This window comes from Nicotiana tabacum, chromosome 10 (genome assembly GCF_000715075.1).
Source record: "Nicotiana tabacum cultivar K326 chromosome 10, ASM71507v2, whole genome shotgun sequence".
Classification (NCBI taxonomy): domain Eukaryota; kingdom Viridiplantae; phylum Streptophyta; class Magnoliopsida; order Solanales; family Solanaceae; genus Nicotiana; species Nicotiana tabacum.
This window is the reverse complement of record NC_134089.1, coordinates 147,852,464-147,871,330: the sequence shown is the minus strand read 5'-3', so window position 1 is coordinate 147,871,330 and position 18,867 is coordinate 147,852,464. Positions and strand designations below refer to the sequence as shown.

Sequence of the window (18,867 nt, the reverse complement as noted above, 5' to 3'; positions counted from 1 at the left end):
ACCCTAGCAGAAGGGAACCAGTAATAGTTCCAAGTGATTTTATCAGCACTCAATGAACCAAGTAATGTCCGCCAAGCCCTCACCCTTTCTGGAAGATTACAACTCGCAGCTCTGTCTGGGTGACATCCAATGTAATTCAGCCAATCATCATTGAAATTTAGTACTATTGGATGATGATAAAGGTGCTCTACGAACCACATCTGCAGCAGAATGTTGCATCCCTCAAAGTAATCTTCACCTTCTTGACAACGGGTCAAAGCCCGAAAAATATCTCCCAAAATCATGGGAAAAATGGTATGATCCTCGCTACTTTGCAAATACGAGACTACCGCAACCAATCGAATTCTGATGTGCCCACCACGCTCCGGAAAGACCATGATCCCTAGAAATGATATCATGGACGCGAAGATTCTCAACTCCCTCCAAGCATCGTAACTCAACTGGTTGACGAATTTTGTGCCCGAGAAGTTCTCAAACCCTTTCTCGTCCCTAAATCTATCATAAAAATATTCCGACGGAACCCAATCTTCGTTTAAGCAAACCATTGGAATTTGACGAAGGCATAACTTCTTTAAAAAGTTGTTCACACCAACTTTTCTCGGAGCAGCAGGCCTTTTCCCACGAAGGTCTCTCCCCAATCCGGTGAACCCACCTAATTCTTCCAATGTGGGTGTCATTTCACAATCTTTGAACCTGAAGACATTGTTCGCGGGGTCCCAAAAACCTACTAGAGCCTCGATTAAATCTCTGTTAGGCTTAATTCCCATGAGGTTGGTGAGGAACTTGAGGTGCTTAAATACTCGATTCCGTTCCCATGTAGCAAAACTAGCCCACCAATTACAGAGACTACTCGGGGTCTTATCTCTGATCAAGAATATAGGAATTGTCTCGTCCCTTACCCTTTTCTGACTGCTTCTTTGTGGAAAACTCATGGTGATCCTAAGAATAAGATAAAAAAAGGGTTAGGACTTACCTAAACTATATGCAAATTATGATCATTCATTATTTTATTTTATTTTTTGGTCAATTTAGGACTCGATCTATTTTTTTTAATTACAATATATATTTTGAAATTACCGGACACAAAAGTTGAGATGATAAAAGCGAAAAAATGGCTATTATTACAAAAACGGCCCTTTAATACTTCCATAGAAGGCATAAAGGATGTCTCGGCAAAAACAGCCAAACACAGGAACAAAACAATAAAAATAGACAAAATAATAAATAAATAAAAATTATTTTTACGAAAATGACCTTTTGCAATATGAGTATAACCAGATAAAAATAGCTACTTTTTGCAAAAATAATCTTTCCGGAAAGGTTTAAAGTTGCTTCTCCAAAAATGGCCAGACATAAGGGCAAAATGGTAAAAGGTGAATAAATATGGATAAAGTAACTATTTTTACAAAAATGGCCCTTCAGCACTTCCCAGGAAGATTTTAAGACTGTCTTGGCAAAACAGCTGGAACATGAGGGCCAGACAGTAAAAGGTGACCAAAATAGGCCTTTTTAAAAAAAAAATTTATGCTCCCTTTTTTTAAAAAATTTTGGGTTGAACCCGATGAAGGTTGCCTACGTATATCACATCCGGTGAGAATCAAACCCACGTAATTTAGTAAAACAGGGTACTCTCCCCTTTTGTTTTTTCTTTTAATGAAAATTAATCTTTACAACTCACACCAGACTACTACAATATATTTTAAAAAAAAAGGTTTATTTGCACTAAACTAGGAGAATTATTCTTTTTATTTTTATTTTTAATAATTACACTAATGTTTTTTTAAAAACCGGTCGACAATGAAAGTAAGCCTTCCAAATGATGTATCAAGTAGCATATACGTGAACATGATGGTCTCAAAGAGGATACCTGTCTTATACGGACCCGGCCCCTGTGCCGAGTTTTGCTAAGTCAAATGCACGTGATGCAAATAAAGCGAACCTACTAGGGATATCCGGCATGAGGCTTGTTCTTCTAGGTTTAGATCCTGTTGGAGAAGGTATCTAGACTGGCTTACTCGAGCAGACAACTCGAGCCGAGGAGGGTCAGTGTACCGGTAGCATTGCTTTTCGGCTTAACTGGTGGTGCTCCCCACCTAAAACAGGTGTGACTAAAATCCTTCACCGGGTGACGAATACTTCGGCTATCTCAAAGAAAGCGGGCTATGTCAAGCAAATGCCCAATTTTTAATTTCAAAAAGACTTAGAGGGGGTGCGTGAGAAAACAGTTTATATGTACAGTTCAACAATATCAAAATGATAAAAAGCGAACAGGTAGCACATTAGGCACAAATAATCACAATATTTACAAAATTAATAAAGCCAAATAAAAAGTCAACATGTACAAGCTCGAATTCTTATGTAAGTCCCCAGCAGAGTCGCCAGAGCTGTCACACCCCTTTTCTACCCCTCAAAATAATAATAATATGTGTATGGGCCAAAGAGTTTTTCCAATTAAAGTGACAAAATTTGAGTAGGGATTATTATATTGTTCAGAGTCGCCACTTAGAATTGATTTTTTCAGTGTTCCAAGTCACCATTTATTTGGATCCCTAGTCAAAGGAAGGTTTGACTCTATTTTAATCGGTCCGCGAAAACAAAGTTCGGGTAAGGAATTCTGTTGACCGGGGAGAAGGTATAAGGCATTCCCCGAGTCCCGTGGTTCTAGCACGGTCGCTTTATTGACTTAAACTTGACTTGAATTAATTTTGGACAAACTGTGATTTATATTATTTTCATGTTTTACCTATCCTCTTTTATCTCTTGATTATTAGAAAAAATTAAAGAATATTTTTGAATAATAAGATGTCATAACCACACTACGCAAGCAAATGCGTGATCGACGAAATTTATTATTTAGTCATAACGGCGCTACGCAAGTGAATCCGCAGTCATGACAGATGATTGTTAGCACGTTATTTACTTTTGAAAAATTGCTGCAATTGTGTTGGAGGAAACATTAACCCTCTTTTTTCAGAAAATTTATTAAATGTCACTACCACGCTATGCAAGCGAATCCGTGATTATGACAAAAGATTTATAAATTAATTAAAACTATTGAATATGACATGAAATTGATGAATTAACTTATTAAAAGTTAAGCGTCACGCTACACAAGTGAGTCCGTGAAGTTAAAGCGCACCTACTATTTGACTAACGTTTAAATTAATTAAAGAAAAACTAGTTAATTAAAATAGTAGAAAAATCTGATATTATTATTATTATTTTTTCGAGCTTTATAGTTGGGAAAAATTATGCAAATAAATGTTGGACCAACTTTATCTATTTTAAAAGAAACGAGTCAACTTCTTGTTAGAAAAAAATGGGCCAGCTTGTATGGAGCTTTTGCCTGCTGGAATTTATTATTCAAACAGGCCAAGAAATGAATTTCAATTGTCCTAATGCTATATAGAAGAAAAGGGGTAATTTTGTTGTTTAAAGGTAAATGGGCCAACTTTTATCTTTGATTCAATAAGGCCCAAAGTTGATGCAATCTTAGCTCTTTACTTAGTTTGAGTTCATGACCATTAACTACATAGTCACAATTGTATAAACGCCCACTTTACAAAAATAGCCATTTTTGCAAATCCGGCAAAATGGCCAGATTCACAAAGATATTATCACAGCATTCCTAGAAGCATATGTTGGCAGTGAAATTTCAGCAACTAAAACGAACTCATGCTATGTGTTATACACCTAAAGTCATTCATGACATACTTAGCATTGTTACTCGGATATAATAGCTTGAAAACATGCTTAAAAAATCCATAAACGACTTACATATCACATTCAAAAACTTACAACTCAATATTCAAGTATTATGAAGGACTATATTCACATTATCACATGTTTTATACATAACAATAACATACAAGTTCTTTTGTTGTCAAACTATTCATAACATCAAACACATTTAAATGGTGCAGCATGTTCAAGTTGTTCCCATTGCTGAAAATACGTACATTACGAGTCTTAAAGGATTACCCGGTAGCAAAAGAATAAACAGTAGTTCAGATCTTAAAGAGGGAACCCAGAAGAGAACTCTAAAGAGGACTTATACTTTTTTAAAAGTTTGCACTCTAAGATTCACTCTCAAAGCTCACCATTTCAGCTTACTTTTCATGTGTTCAACTGCTGAATTTTTTTTTGTTTTAGTGACAAAGCAATTATAAAAAATGCCCCCTAGAAGTGTGTGATGGAGTCCCCTCTATATATCAAAACAACGAGCTATTTCAAAAAAATTAAAAATCAATCTTTTTGACAGATTTTTCTACAAAATCTGCTCTTAAATTCAAAAACAAGACTTTCTAGTTCAAATCTTGTCAAGTATTTCAAACAAAATCTGCTCTCCACTATTCAAAAATAGACTTTATTCAAATAATGTCCAAAGGTCTACATTTTCTTACCAAACAATTTGACTTTTAAGTGTTGTACTCAAAGAGTCTTGAAGCAGTAAACAAACAACCAAACAAGTACCATATACTCTTAAGTATTTTTCATTACCTCACTTTTATCAATACAAAACTATTTTACTACTTCAACAAGTGCAAAAACTGAAAATTTAACATTTCAAACTTCAAAAACTAATGCTAAAATAATTAATAATAGACAAAAATAAAATCTGATAATTAAAAATAAAAATAAAAAAATCAGCCATGAAAAAGAATAGTATTTTACCATTTTACACATCAAAAGGCCGAAAAAATGGTGGTATGCCAAAGAGGGTGTTCCGGGAGGTCGCTGGAATTAGGCCGGATTTTGGTCGCCGGATTTTTGGGGCAGAATTGACATCAATAGCTAGGTCTTGAGGAGCTCTATCCATTGATGTAGGTATTTTGGGGTGGTAGTGGTTGGAGCTTCAAGAATTTGGGCAAAAAAGTGACGGAAAAGTTTTCTTAGATCTAAGATTCAAGGAGTTTGAGGGATTTTTTTACGATTTGGTTTGGAGATATGGAAAAAGGAAGTTGTGGAGATTACGTGGTGTGAATTTGGAGGTGTTTGGAGGTGGTCCGCCGGTGGCGGCGATTTCCGACAGGCGGCGGTGGGCGTAGCTGGGGTGGCGTAGAGAGAGTGAAAAGAGAGAAAAGAGAGAAGAAGGAGAGGGAAAGAAGAGAGAGGAAATAAGGGGGAAATGGGGGAAATTTTTGGGGATTTTAGGCTTTAAATACCTAGGATGAAGTTCAAACTAGGACTGTTGGATTAAATCAAGATGGGTGGATGAGATTGAATCTTGTCACTTAACCAAAACGACGTAGTTTCAAGACAAAACTACGTCGTTTTAAGCTCTTCTTGGCAGCCCCCTTTTGGACCGGGTTTGGGCTCTTTGGGCTCAAATTTTGGATCAATTTTGGCACAATTTTAATTAAATTACACTAGCCCAAACCCCACCCCATTTATCATACCATTACTCAACTCTTAAAACCTATACATACACAAATAAGAATACCTATACATACACAAATAAGAACAAACACACACACACACACATACATATTATATATATATATATATATATATATAAGGCGAATTATACTTATTTATGAAGGAGTATTATTTTAAATTACAGTATTTATAAAGTTTATTGATTATTTAATTTTTGAGAGGTAACTAAATATGTAGTTTGTTAATATTTTTTAAAAATATTTAATATTTTAATTATTTGAAAGTTCAGACATTATAGTTGATTTGTATCTCATAATAAATTTAAAACCATTGTGTTATATATAATTATAAAACAATTCTAGATATTTTATTTTTCTATGAGTTTTTTTAATCTTTTTAATTTTATAAAAAATTTAATATACTTTATATATTATTTTATTATGTTATTTTTATAATTTATTAAAAAAAATTAAAGATCCCGTATTAAATAAAACGTTAATCCTTTTTTAAAAAAATGGTGCTGACTTAAAAAAATTTGACTAAAATTTCAATGTTCCGTATTATTGCTAGATATTGAATTTAAATATGAAAATACAAATTTAGACTATATCTAGGACCGATGCACCTACATTTATAATGGACCACAATTGCCAACTAAAGGCCCCGTCATAATCCTAGGGCTCCTTTGTCAGAAGCATCTCAAGACCCTAAGATGTTGGGATTTTTCAAATCGGTTCATTCCCTTATCAAATCCAGTCAAATTAAAAGATTTTGGCGGTAAGATTTTGGCTTCCCTCCTCCAAATTCTAAAAAGTACAGTTTCCTTTATTAGTTATAATTCTTCAAAAGACCTAATTTTTTACTTCTGTTGTGCTATTGCAGTTACTTTGAGAAGGAGAAGGTTTTGGCATTGAGGCTTTTGAAGGGTTTTATCTCTTTTCATCTAATTGCTTTCAACACTGCTAATCTTCACAAAACAGTGCAAATTTGAATATTTGCAGGTACCCAGTTTAGATAATAGTTTTCTTTATTTTTTAGGTTGTTCATATGTTGTTGTTTTTTAAAAGAATTTGTGCATGTGGTATTCAAGTTTTTGCCGGTACCTAGTTTAGTTAATTTTTCTTTTCTTTTTTTTCCCCGTAGTTGTTTGGATTTTATTGAGTAGAACACAAGAAATATAGATTTTTATAGGCAACTTTAACTTGCTAGGTTCTGAGACATAGTTGACTAATCGATGGATGAAAGAAAATTTGTTTTTCTTCTTTTTGGGTAGGTCTTTAATTTATTTTGTCTTTTGTCGTATTTCAAATACAGGATTGTTGTGTTCTGGAAGCGCTTACTAGATTTCTTCTTTCCTAGTTATTTATGCTCTTTAGTTTGCTTGTAGATTATGTTTCTAGTATTTGAACTTACTGTATAGAAAGAATGGTGCTATTTGAAAAGTATTAGATTAGCATGATCTCATTTAGTAGTTCAATCTAAAATAATCTTAAATTAAGTTCAATCAAATATCAGTTTGATACTAGTTTTATGGAAGTTCTATTTACTCAAGATGTTAGTTCTCGTGTTCTATAGTTTGATTTTGCTTATTCATGATAAAATATTATATTTTTGGCAATAGAATGAACTAGTTTGCAAGATTCATTTCAGAAAAAAATTGAATCCAGATCCACATCCGGATAATACTATATTGGAAAGTGAAGAAGATATTGAATGAATTAGAGAAGGTGTGTCGGGAATAGAAATTGGCCCATTAACTTTAACAGCTTGTTTGGATGGTTGTTACATATCGTTTCATAATGTATTGTATTGTATTGTATTGTATTGTATTGTATTATATTGTATTGTATTGTATCGTTTGATTAATACAATGTTTGCATGGATTGTGTCGTTTTGTCGTCGTTTCATGGTATTATGCACCAGTAATATGATGAATAAACTTGCAATATTATAAAGAAAATTATGAGATGGTATATAAAAGGTAGAGTAAATGATAAAATAAAATTATTTAATAATAATAAAGGGTGAGATTGAGAGAAAAACACAAGGAAACGACGCGACCAACCAAATCGGTCGTTACATAAAGTGACACATTTCATCGTTACGTAACGACGGATTTAACGATACGATACAATAAAATTTAAGTAACAATCAAAACAAACATCGTATATAAAGTAACAATACGATACGATACAACTGGTAACAACCATCCAAACAAGCTGTAAAAAGTAATGAAATATATGATGAAGAAAACGACATATCTTAGTTATTCTTCCTATATTTGTCACTATTTTAGTAAATATTGTTATTAAAAATAGATCATTGAGTTGGAGTTTTTTTACTGTGCTTCTTAGTGTTTGAATCTCTATCATTATTCTCACTTTTCTTTTTTTTTACCTCTAAAAATTTTGATTTTTGATTTGGTGTTTGGCAGGAAATTGTCTCTAATATATAAAATTGTGTCTAACTTTCTAGGAAAAGAGCAAGAGGAACAAACAAAGCCGAAAGAATGTGTATGCCACACATATCAGGAAGAAAAAATCATTCTCAAATTATAAATAAGGTATGCCATATTCACTATCTGCTTTCTGCAATTTATATGTCCGTACTTGTTTTCTTAAATTCTTTGATACACCTTTTTACTATTTAAACAAATGAAAAAATGATGGTGTAAAATCAAGTCGTATTGAGGTGTTGAAAAAAACACATATGAGAAAGAATAAACAACCAGTAAATGAGATAGATGGTGAAGTTATGGTAAATTCTTATTCTTTATGTATATAAAGGTATTTCCTTTCCATTGTAAAAATTTATAACTTTTTATTGCTTTACTCTTTCTTACAAAACAAGAAGAAGTGAATGAACTTGCTAAGGTGTATCTGAGTTAAATGTTCCTGGAATTGCTCTCAATGATGTGTATGGATAAGTTATGGGACCAGACACTCATAGGATTGTTATAACTCCAGAAATAAAGAGCAACTCTAAGTTTTATTTACGGCCTTATATATAAATAATTTCAGGCTGAGCAAACGTATTTTGATAAAACTGTTAAGGTAGAAGTTCAAAAAGCTACCAGCTATAAGAATTGAGATGGAGGAAGAAGTTGTCGGAAGCTAAAAAAGAAATGGAAGCGATAGAGAAAAAGTTGTCTGAAGCAAAAAAAGAAATAAAAGTGATGGAAAAAAAGTTGCCTGAAGCAACAGAGGATATGGAGGCAAAAATAGACAATAAAGTAAAGCTGGGGAGACATTGGCTCAAATTAAAAATCATCAGGTAATGAGCAGGTAAACAAAATTGTGCTTAGTCATAAGAAATTATTATATATAAGATGATATTATAATTTAGTTTTCTTTTAGTTATAATAATCTTCCTCTTTTGTGATAGATTTCTGATAACTCAATTGAAGATCGCCAACAATCACTATCACCTATATTTCAGTTGTTCAGACAAATAAGGTGAGTTTGTACACTTGTTTAAACGATATATTTTTATACTTAGATTCGAAGAGCAGGAAACTTTGGCATTTGAAATTTTTGCTTTTAGTTGAACTAGGTAAAAGAATTTATATCAAAGTTGTTTGATCCTATGGGTAAATGTTGTCATGTTCTGTTATCTTCTTATACTTAATAAAGTATTTTTCATAAAATGAAAAATATTATGTGGGTTTATCTTATTTTTTGTATCTAATATTCTATAATTGCTAAGTTTTGAATTTTGTACACTATCAAAGTAGCCATTTTAATGTTTCTTTTCAGGTTAAACAATCAAAAAGACTAGAATTAGTGAATTAGGCATAAAGAAAAACTAGGTAAGTTTATAATATTACAAGATATTGTTTCCTTTTTTATGGCTTTTTTTTCTCTATTTTTGTTCTCTCTTCAGTTGTTGCTATTATACCCATTATTCAATATGTTTGTTTTTTTAGAATCCCAATCTGTTGTTGTTTTTGGTATCCTAATTTGTTATAGTCGAGGAGGAAAGAATTCCCTTTATTAATTATAATTCTTTTTTTTTTGTATGATTTCTCGTGCAACATTTTTTAAGGAAGTGAGGTCAATTACTGGCAATAAAAATCTTGACTTATGGAGAGGTGGTTTGAACAAGCTTTGTTACAGGAATTAGTCTAGAAGTTGAGGGAATTCATTCGAATTAGGAGTGATCTTAACATAGTTACATGTGGAAATAACCATCTTTTATGATTTAGTTGAATTTGAGCTTTACTTTGAGAACAAATCATTTGATTTGGTATCATCTATCTTGTACAGAGTACTTTTTATATTGATACTTTGTTCTTTAGTTATAGTATTAAAAGACATTTGTTTTACATACATTTCAGGTTAGTTATAACCGTTGACATTTATGAATGTACAAATTGAATGTAAAGTACTGTAATGAAACTAAATAGAGGATTATTATTAATATTTTAAAATTTTGGTACCGATATTATATAGGAATTTTTTAATATGACATTTTAAACAGTTGTAAAAAATGTCACTACTCGGTTTTTGACATTTATGTAAATTTACTTACTGCCATTAAAGAAAAATGTCGGTAATTTTAAGTGACGTTTCATAGATGTCTTAAACTAAATATCGTAAAAAATTTACTCACATTTACCTAAATATCATAAATTAAATGTCGTAAGTTTCTTATTGACATTTATGTAAATGTCATAAACTACATGTCGTAAAATTCATACCGACATTTACCTAAATGTCGGAAAATTAACGACACTTAATACAAATATAAAATAAATATCGCTAAACGAATTTGCGATATTTAAGCATATTAAAATGACATTTAATAAATATCGTCATATCTCTATTTTCTTGTAGTGGATGGAGGTCAGTTTCATCAGCTCCAGCATTCAATTGGTCATAACAGCTATAGATACAGGCCAGTGACTCCTCAATCTCATGTTCAAAATGGTACGCTACTCCAAGACATTGGATTGCGTTTATCAGATTCAGATTTTGCAAAGATTTTGAAGGAGACATCTCTAGCATTTTTCTCACTTTTTCTTTTAGGTCTTCATGTTCCTTCTCTTCCCATTCATTGGCTCCCTATAGGAGTAATAATAAATAAAATTTTAATTTCATTCCGCTCTAAATTATTTACAAACACGATGAAGAAGATGCAGAGCAGAAGGAGATACTCCATCTATTTTAATTTATATGTCTTAGTTTGAAAAAGATTTAAAAAAGTAAGGAAAATTTTTAAATTTTGTAATCTCATATATGGCATGTGGAAAGTCGAAGTTGAAGAGTTACTAAATATAAAGAAAAAGATATTTTTTTGAACTAAAAAGAAATATAAGACATATAAATTAAAACAGTACAAAGGGAATAGTATTCAATTAAATACAAATTTCTATTATATAGAAGAGGGAAGGTGGTCGACCAAGGGTATATATGTAATTTCAGCAGATTTAACTTGAATTTTTATTGCTCATATATAAGTCATAAAACACGCGTCCTTCCTGATATTCTTCATCTAGAATTTTTTATTTCTCTATTAGCTCAGTTCTCCAACTAGCCTTCTTTCACTTTTTTACTTTGTCCAGTGGTCTATCATTTGAGCTTCTATCTTTTTCTTATTTTTGTTATACCAATGCGGTATCCCAGTGGTTAAACCCATAGTTGAAGACAGAGATGAGTAAACGAGGTATGTGCCAATAACTTTATTTCTTTTCAGTTCTTTAGACTACTACAAAGGGAATTGTTCAAGCATTTGGACTACTTCTCTTGTTAAATAAATATAAAATAGAAGATCGAAATTCGACTCAAGGTGGTGGAATTGGTGACAGATTGTACTCTTGATATAGGTGGTTTAATGAATTGAGATGAAATCAGATTTCGAATGCAACTGTGTTTCACAATTTGGGATAAAGTTGTGTGCTACTGTAATATCTGTGCCGATCGAAGAAAACGCTCACATGATTCTTGCCGGATAGAGCACTCTTGGAGCTTTCAAACTTCTGAATTGGAATATTGAGGTATAACCCCTTAAATTGCTATTTTTAAATTGTTTCTGTATTTTCATTTATTTTCTTTATTTATTATAATAATTAGTTAAAGATTGATTCTCTGCTAATTTTGAGGTGTAACCCCTTTGAAATTTTGATTTCTTTTGAGGTATATAACTGGTGAAATTTTTGATAATCGCTGATTGAAATTTTGATGTATAACCCCCTTTTCTAGATTTGTCTACATTGCCCGACTGCTTTGCGCATTGGTTCCTCATCTATGCTCTTATAGTCTCGTTCTTTCCCTGACCGAGTTTTTTCTTTTCCATTATTTCTCTTTTATTTTATCTTCAAAACCTCCTCTTGAATGAGGGTTGAAATTGATTCGTTGATCCGAAATGACAACTTTTTACTTTACTTCCTTTATTTGTTATTTCAACTATTAAAACATTTTATAATGTGCTTTCGTTGTCAATATAATCGATGTGGAGTATGGGAATTTAACATCATAAAGGTGATAACTTGGTAATTAGTTTTGGAATCACTTTATAGTTTACCGGAAAAAATAAAGGAGGGGGGGGGGGGGTCTTTTCAGCTTGCATCTTTAATGTGCTAACATACATTAGCTCTTGTCAGCTAAGGCAGCAGGAAGAATGTGTAGGAGGTTATGAGACTAAAAACTCCCACGGCATGATTGTTTTGCTAAAAACTTCATTGTGACTAGCTGAACAATAAAAGCTTAAAAAGCATCGAAAATTAATCAATAAAACATCATGAAAACTAGATATGGCTGACCAATCGCAGCAGGAGCAACATCAGGAATGCCTTTGAAGAAGGATTCTATTATGTATGTCCGCATTTAGATTGCATATGCTTAAAAATTCACTACTAACTAACTAGAAAAGTATTTTCTGACTTCAAGCAAATATATATGAATAGATCAACCTGTTAACTTTGAGCAACCATCTTATAGTAGAATTTGTTTAATTCATTTAAGATGTAATTGAAAGCACAAGTATTGACATATTTTACTTTTCCTTTATTTTCTTTGGCACGTCGTATAATTCTAATTCGCTATCTGAATTACAAAAAAAGGAATAACTTACCAGTAAAATTATAGAGTAATTAGAATAGTTAAAGAGGAGAATGATACGTGGGAAGAATAAAATATGTTCTTAATCCATTTGAAATAGATCTTAGAGTCAAATAATATGTCAAACGTAAGACTCATCAACTGAGATCTTTCTCCAAAAGATATCAACCAGAATATCTTCCTATGATTCTTTTTAATTCAACTGAAACATTTTCCAAAGAATTTTAAGGAAAATATTGCAGAGGTCATAGAATTTGGCAAAGTGGACGGTTGACAGTTACAGTGGTGGCAATTATAAGGAATGCATCTGTAAGTTCATGTGGAAAAAGCATGATAGAAGTCACACTTCTTGTGCTTTCCCTATGAACACGATTCTCCCTTTGGGGTGAATTTCTGCAACTAACAAGAAAAGGTTAATATTCATTTAAATGCAAGAACTATTTTTAGTAACTATTGTTATTAAAAATCATTCAATTCTCTACTTGCTGATTTTTCTTTCTGATCCATTCTAGATTTTTAGGTGTGCAGTGATGGAAATGCGTGCCTGGTCTATATGAACTAAAAATCCCAGGTCAGTCAATAGAATTTCAAGGTTTTTATTCTGTGATTAATATCATCACTTTCTGTATTTCAATTGCTGATGCACATAGATGCACTAACTTTTGTGGATCAATTGATATGGATAAAGTTAAAATAACACGTTGGTGGAGCTTTTTCTAAAAGTAATAAATGTAAGTTGTCTTCCTACAATATCATGATAGGTAACAATCGGACTTATTTATATAGTCTGTGATGGAAATTAGGTATGACTCTTCAAGAAAGAGTTGAACGCCTACATTTGTGTTTTGGGGTAAAGATTGCTTAGGGCCTTCTGAGCAAGAACAAAAGCCATAATCAAAAATAAGTTAATAGAATTTAGAAACTTCTGATCGAGCCAAGCGAGGGCTCAAGGAGAGTTAAACATTAAGAAGAACTTTTGACTAACTTATAAAAATGTGTGTGACAATACTTTTGTTTGTTGATAACTTTGGAGTTAAGATGTAAGCTATACTTCAAATGAGAAACTAAGCTCTTATGAGAATTTAAAAGTTTTATTTGTAAGGCCACAGGAAAAGAGGAATTTTAAAATTTTCATTTTCTTGGAAAAACATGGTTCTTCTGAGTGCTTGATTCTGTTTCTAAGTGAATTTTGATAAATGGTACATGTTGACATGTGTGAAGATCAATCTTCTATTGTCTCATCCGGTGCTATATACATATTCATAAGTTTTATCTGCACCTATTTTCATAATTATGACCAGTATATATCTCATTCCTTTTGTTTCTTTGTCATTTGGGTCCTCTCGATTCCTTTTAAAGGTTAGCCATGATAACTATATTGTAGGATAAATTGCTTTCCATCTACTGAGTGTGCTATTCTTGGTTTATTTGTAGGTTGTGCTTGATACTTCACTTCAAAGATTGGTGGCTCAACTGAGTTGTTTTTAAGAAAAAACTTTGAGATGCTTGAGTGAAGAAAATTTAATCAGATGAAGTTTAGGGTGACATAAGAGACACAATGTGACGTTTTTCATTAGTTAAACGATTTTGGTTGCAAACACTTGTTCCTTTTACGGAAAGTGAATGCTATAGCTTTTCACATTTTTGTCTCTGCACAAATAGAACGATCTTTTGTATTTCTACGGCACAAGATGATGTGATATATTTATCTTAACTTAGAAATTATTATTATTATTATTATTATTATTATTATTATTATTATTATTATTATTATTATTATTATTATTATTATTATTATTATTATATGTATCGCTAAAACAACTGGATCTTTCTAGCACATAGTCATCTTGAAGATCGTAGAACTTTGGTTTTGTCTGTGTGAATTCTTGTTGGTGTGCTCTTCTCTATCCTTTTGTTTCTCATTTTGTCAGATCTATATCTATATATATACATAAAAGAGAGTAATAAAAAAGTGAGGTGGCACCTCTCTTTGGCCAAGGAACTCACTTATCTTTTTTCTCCTTTTTTTGGGCTTTTCCTCTAATTTTTTATTAAGTTTAAATGTCTTATTTTCTATGTTCCAACTTGGAGAATTTAAAACGTTGCAACAATTAAGCTAATGGTTACAACGATTGAATTGATACTAAAATGGGTCATTAAAGTTGCAACCATTGAATTGAAATAATGGGTCATTAAAGTTGCACAAGTGCCTCTTGGCTTGCAGAATAGCCTTTCCATATTCCAAGCTTAAGTTTTAACTTTCACAAAAAAGAATTAATCCGATAGTTTGTACATTATTATGTTGAGTTGATTGCATGTAAAAGTCAAAAGAACTTACTACACTTCTTGAGAAGAATCTACATCTGAAGAATTGAGAGAAGATAAGGCAATAGCTAAAGAAGAGAAGGCACTTGCTTAACAGAAAAAAGAACTACTAACAAGGCAGCGAAACTGGTATGGGTTTACTATATCTTCTACATCTATTCTGAGTCCGTTTTCTTTATAAATCAAAATGTAAGACTCTCTTATGAGCCATTCTATATTTCACATGTTTTCCTTCTCCATTCTCATCGGTACTTCCCAATGAGCAGTTTATGGCTGTAATAACGTCAGAGGTAATAATACATCGACAAATTGTATCATTTTATTAATTTCATATTTTTTGACAAATAAATGTCTTTTATTTGACGATTTTTGGTTACTTAACTTTTTGATATCCTACTCTATGGCAAATATTGAAAATATATGCGACATTGTCATCAAACATCAATAGACGACGCAAACACGATAATTAGTAAATATGATATCGTGAGAGGTGGAGTAGAAAGGAACTTTACCAAGCCAATAGAGTGACTTATTCTCGCAATAGCTTTATTCTGCCTACAATGTTTAGGTTATCTTTTTGTCAAGGGCTACTTGAAATGTTTGCCTTTGTCATTGAAGAAGAAGTTCACTACATGCATGTTTGGCACAATATTTGATTATGAGTGATTTTGAAGAAAAAGAAGAAAGAAAGGAAAAGGAACTCCATGTTTTAAAGTTTTAAAAAGGAAGAAGGGAAGGATAAATAAGTACTCAAGTAAGAGAAATACATTTAGTTGATTCTTTTTTTTCTTCAATTTCTTTTTTTTTAATTATCTCTTTTTTCTATCTTTCTCTTTTACTTCTTTGATTAATTTTTATTTGAGATAATTGAAAACCGGTCAACTTTATGAAACATATGTATGAACAATTAATACTTCGTAAAAAATTAAAAAACAAAATACGGAAAAGAAGCCTTAGAGAAAGAAAAGAATGCAATAGATATCATAGATTCATATTCCTAGATTTTTGTCTTATCATTTTTTTCTCTTTTTTCATTAGTTCTTTCTTTAAAAAATTGTGTTTTCCCAATTCAAGTAACATGTATTTATCTAAATAATTTTAAATGAATCGTTTCAAAACCAAGGATATTCACAATTTGTCCCGTTAATTTTTTTATATATATATAATATCTAAACAAAATCATGAAAGAATTTTACTGTAATTTTTTATATATAGTGTTTTAAGAGAATCATGAAAAGAGAGGAAAGAAGATAAAATCATGCAAAAATGGTTGATTAGTAAACATTATTTGCTTATAGATATTATAACATTACTCTTTTATGATTTTTATTTTTATTTTTCATAACTGTGCAAAGCGCGGGCAAATATAAATATAATTGTGGAAATAGACAAGGTGATTTGGCACCTCTATTTGACCAAGGATCCTATTTATCGTTTTTCTCCTTTTTTTGCCTTTTCCTAATTATAAAATGTCAAAAAGTATATCTAATCATTTCTTTTCCACTTCCCATATTAAAGTCTTTACAAGAAGTAATTACTTATTAGTTATTGTGCATTATAGTGAAGAACTGTTATTTCTTCAACTATTTTAAATCATATTAGAAAATTTACGTTACACGTTACCACGTCTAAAAACGTTTCATAGTCTGCTCTTCTTCTTTGTAAATGTAGCCTTCCTGAATTCCATAGATTCCCTTCTTTTGGGTTCCTCTTCTGCGTGCAATTGTATTTTCCTTTTGTTTAACATTTCTCTGTCCTTGAAACTATTCTTTTTTAACCGGTGAAGATACCCAATGGAGCAGAACAAATTAAATAAGAAAGCTTTGAGAAAGAGAATGAGAACTTGTATGTTCTGGACAAAGATGTTTGATCAGAGTAATTTAGTTAGTAAATCAGATGTATGTTTAGTTGTTAATTAACTGCTCTTCTCCCTCTTGTCCTACAACGACTTCTCAGCTTCTTTTTCTCTAATGGAAAGAAAAAGTGTGTTTCTGCTTTTATGTATATCCCTTTTGTCATTAACCAACAAGTAAAATTACCGGGATGAACTTTTAAACTTCTTTGAATTTTGCATTAATGTTATCATATAGTATAACTTTTCTCTTTCTTGGTATCCAGATCCCAAACCAAAGGAGATTCTTTTTGCCTTATTTTGTTTATTGAATCTTGTATCAAATAGTTGTCGTCTATCATTCTTTAATTTCTTAGGATGTAGCAGTAGTTTATTTTCAATATCGTGGATGGAGTACTTTGGATTCTTTATTTTTGTCATATGCCTCCACTGTTCCTAGCTTTATTAAAAATTTATCCCCTTTTTTCCAATAATTTTTAATAGTGTAACACACAATTTTGTTGATATTTTGAACGTGAATGAGTAACACATGACAACGCCTGATATGTAATTAATGAGAATATTTTCAAGTGATTACTTGTAAAAATTATCAATATTGTGTGATTTATCACGAAATACATGTTATCTTCATACATATAAATTTTTATACAAACATTTCAGGAGTATTGATTAGATACTAGAGGAAAAAAGTAAAATTTTGAGGATTTTGCAAACGTTTTGGACAAAAAATGGGGGTTGTTTCACTAGGGAAGAAGGAGAGAGAAAGAATTGGATTATATATCTCCTTCTAAAAGAATTCCCCTCTCAATTTGAAGGGACTGATCGGGTGCATGTTGCTAGAAGTTATTTAGAGTAACAAGCGCATTTTTAAGCTTTTGCAGAAAATAAAGGGTATTTCATGGAATAACAAAGCAGAAATTATAGGATATTATATGAACATGATCGTTTGATTCCAAGAATAAGAAGGTGAAAAACTATAAATTTTGGTACTCTAGAGGAACTAAAATAAACCAAAGATAAAAAATTTAAAAAAAAATAACACTCTACTATATATAATAATACCTTTATGTATCAGTTCTTTATAGTGATGATAGTAATGTTAGACCAAAACCGCCTCTCCATCCATATATTCCATAAATGATGACTTTTTCATTGAGATAATGCTATAGAATATTATTAAAGAGAGGAGAATTGAAAGAAAAGCGAAAAGAAAAAAAGGTAAAGAAGATAACAACAACCTAAGTTTCATGCTTACAAGTAGATCACAAGAGGAACTTTCGAAAAATCTATATGCAAATATAATTGTGGGATGCACAAGTCAAACAAATGTTAGACAAAGAGATTTATTATGTCTAAAAGCAATAATAGTTCAAATTTGTTGAAATTTCTTTTCAATTTTTAAGAAACCGGAAAGCTCATTAACTTTGATTAAATATGTATCAGCTTGTATCAGATTTACGTATGCACGGATATGTGTGGTTCTTATAGAATCATATCCTTACATGGCTTTAAAAATATTTTATGTTTGTGACTTAATAAAGTTTAAGGAATTAATATTTTTATGCATATTAAGAACTTATTTTTACATCTTCTATCTCAATTAAATTTATAAAAATAAATCCTTTTCAAATTTATTAATATTGTCTTATACTACCGCGCGAAAGTGCGAACAAGTTTACTAGTTAAGAAATAAATGCACATTTTATCCTAAATTATTGTTGTCTCTAATATCATCCATCAGTTCATCTTTATCCATATCACTTGAAAACCATTTACTTGAATTTTTGTTCTTTAGTTTTACGGTTTGAGGCAAACTTAGAATTTGGTACTTTGACTTTCATGTTGGGCCCGGGCTCTGCACGGGCATATACCTATCTAGTTTACCGAGAGATGAGCATAGGCAAGAAAATGGTCTCCCCAAACAGTAGGATGATGATTGTCACACCGCCGTTTAACTTCTCCAGCATTCCTATCCATTTTTCGTCGTGTTTTGCTTTAGTGTTTGCTAACTAAGAGAAGTGAATTACTCAAAGAAATTCTGTTCAAGTTACTAGTACACAGAGACATGGGTCTATTTATAAAGCTTTTAAATGGTTGTGGTGACAATTTAGCGTCCAGCCGCTTGATCCCTCTCTCATAAAAGTATTAAGTATGTATTCCTCTTTCAAAAATATTGACATTATTTTTATTATTAATTTATTTACAAAAAATTGACACATTCCGATATTTTTTTAATGAGAAACTTTTATAGTC

The 18,867-nt window shown here is 31.4% G+C and overlaps 1 long non-coding RNA gene and 1 pseudogene across 2 annotated transcripts; one reads left to right on the top strand and one right to left on the bottom strand.

Annotated features, from left to right (window-relative positions):
* Nucleotides 1-18,591, bottom strand: part of LOC107818700 (sesquiterpene synthase 15b-like) — a 48,253-nt pseudogene extending 29,662 nt beyond the window's left edge.
* LOC142164790 (uncharacterized) lies at nucleotides 10,873-14,174 on the top strand. Of its 2 annotated transcripts, XR_012695817.1 has the most exons (5): nucleotides 10,873-11,043; nucleotides 11,204-11,374; nucleotides 12,658-12,849; nucleotides 12,950-13,008; nucleotides 13,872-14,174. It is a non-coding gene; the product is annotated as an uncharacterized LOC142164790 (long non-coding RNA). The 2 variants fall into 2 exon arrangements; XR_012695816.1 differs by lacking the exon at nucleotides 12,658-12,849.
* Nucleotides 18,592-18,867: the final 276 nt, after the last annotated feature.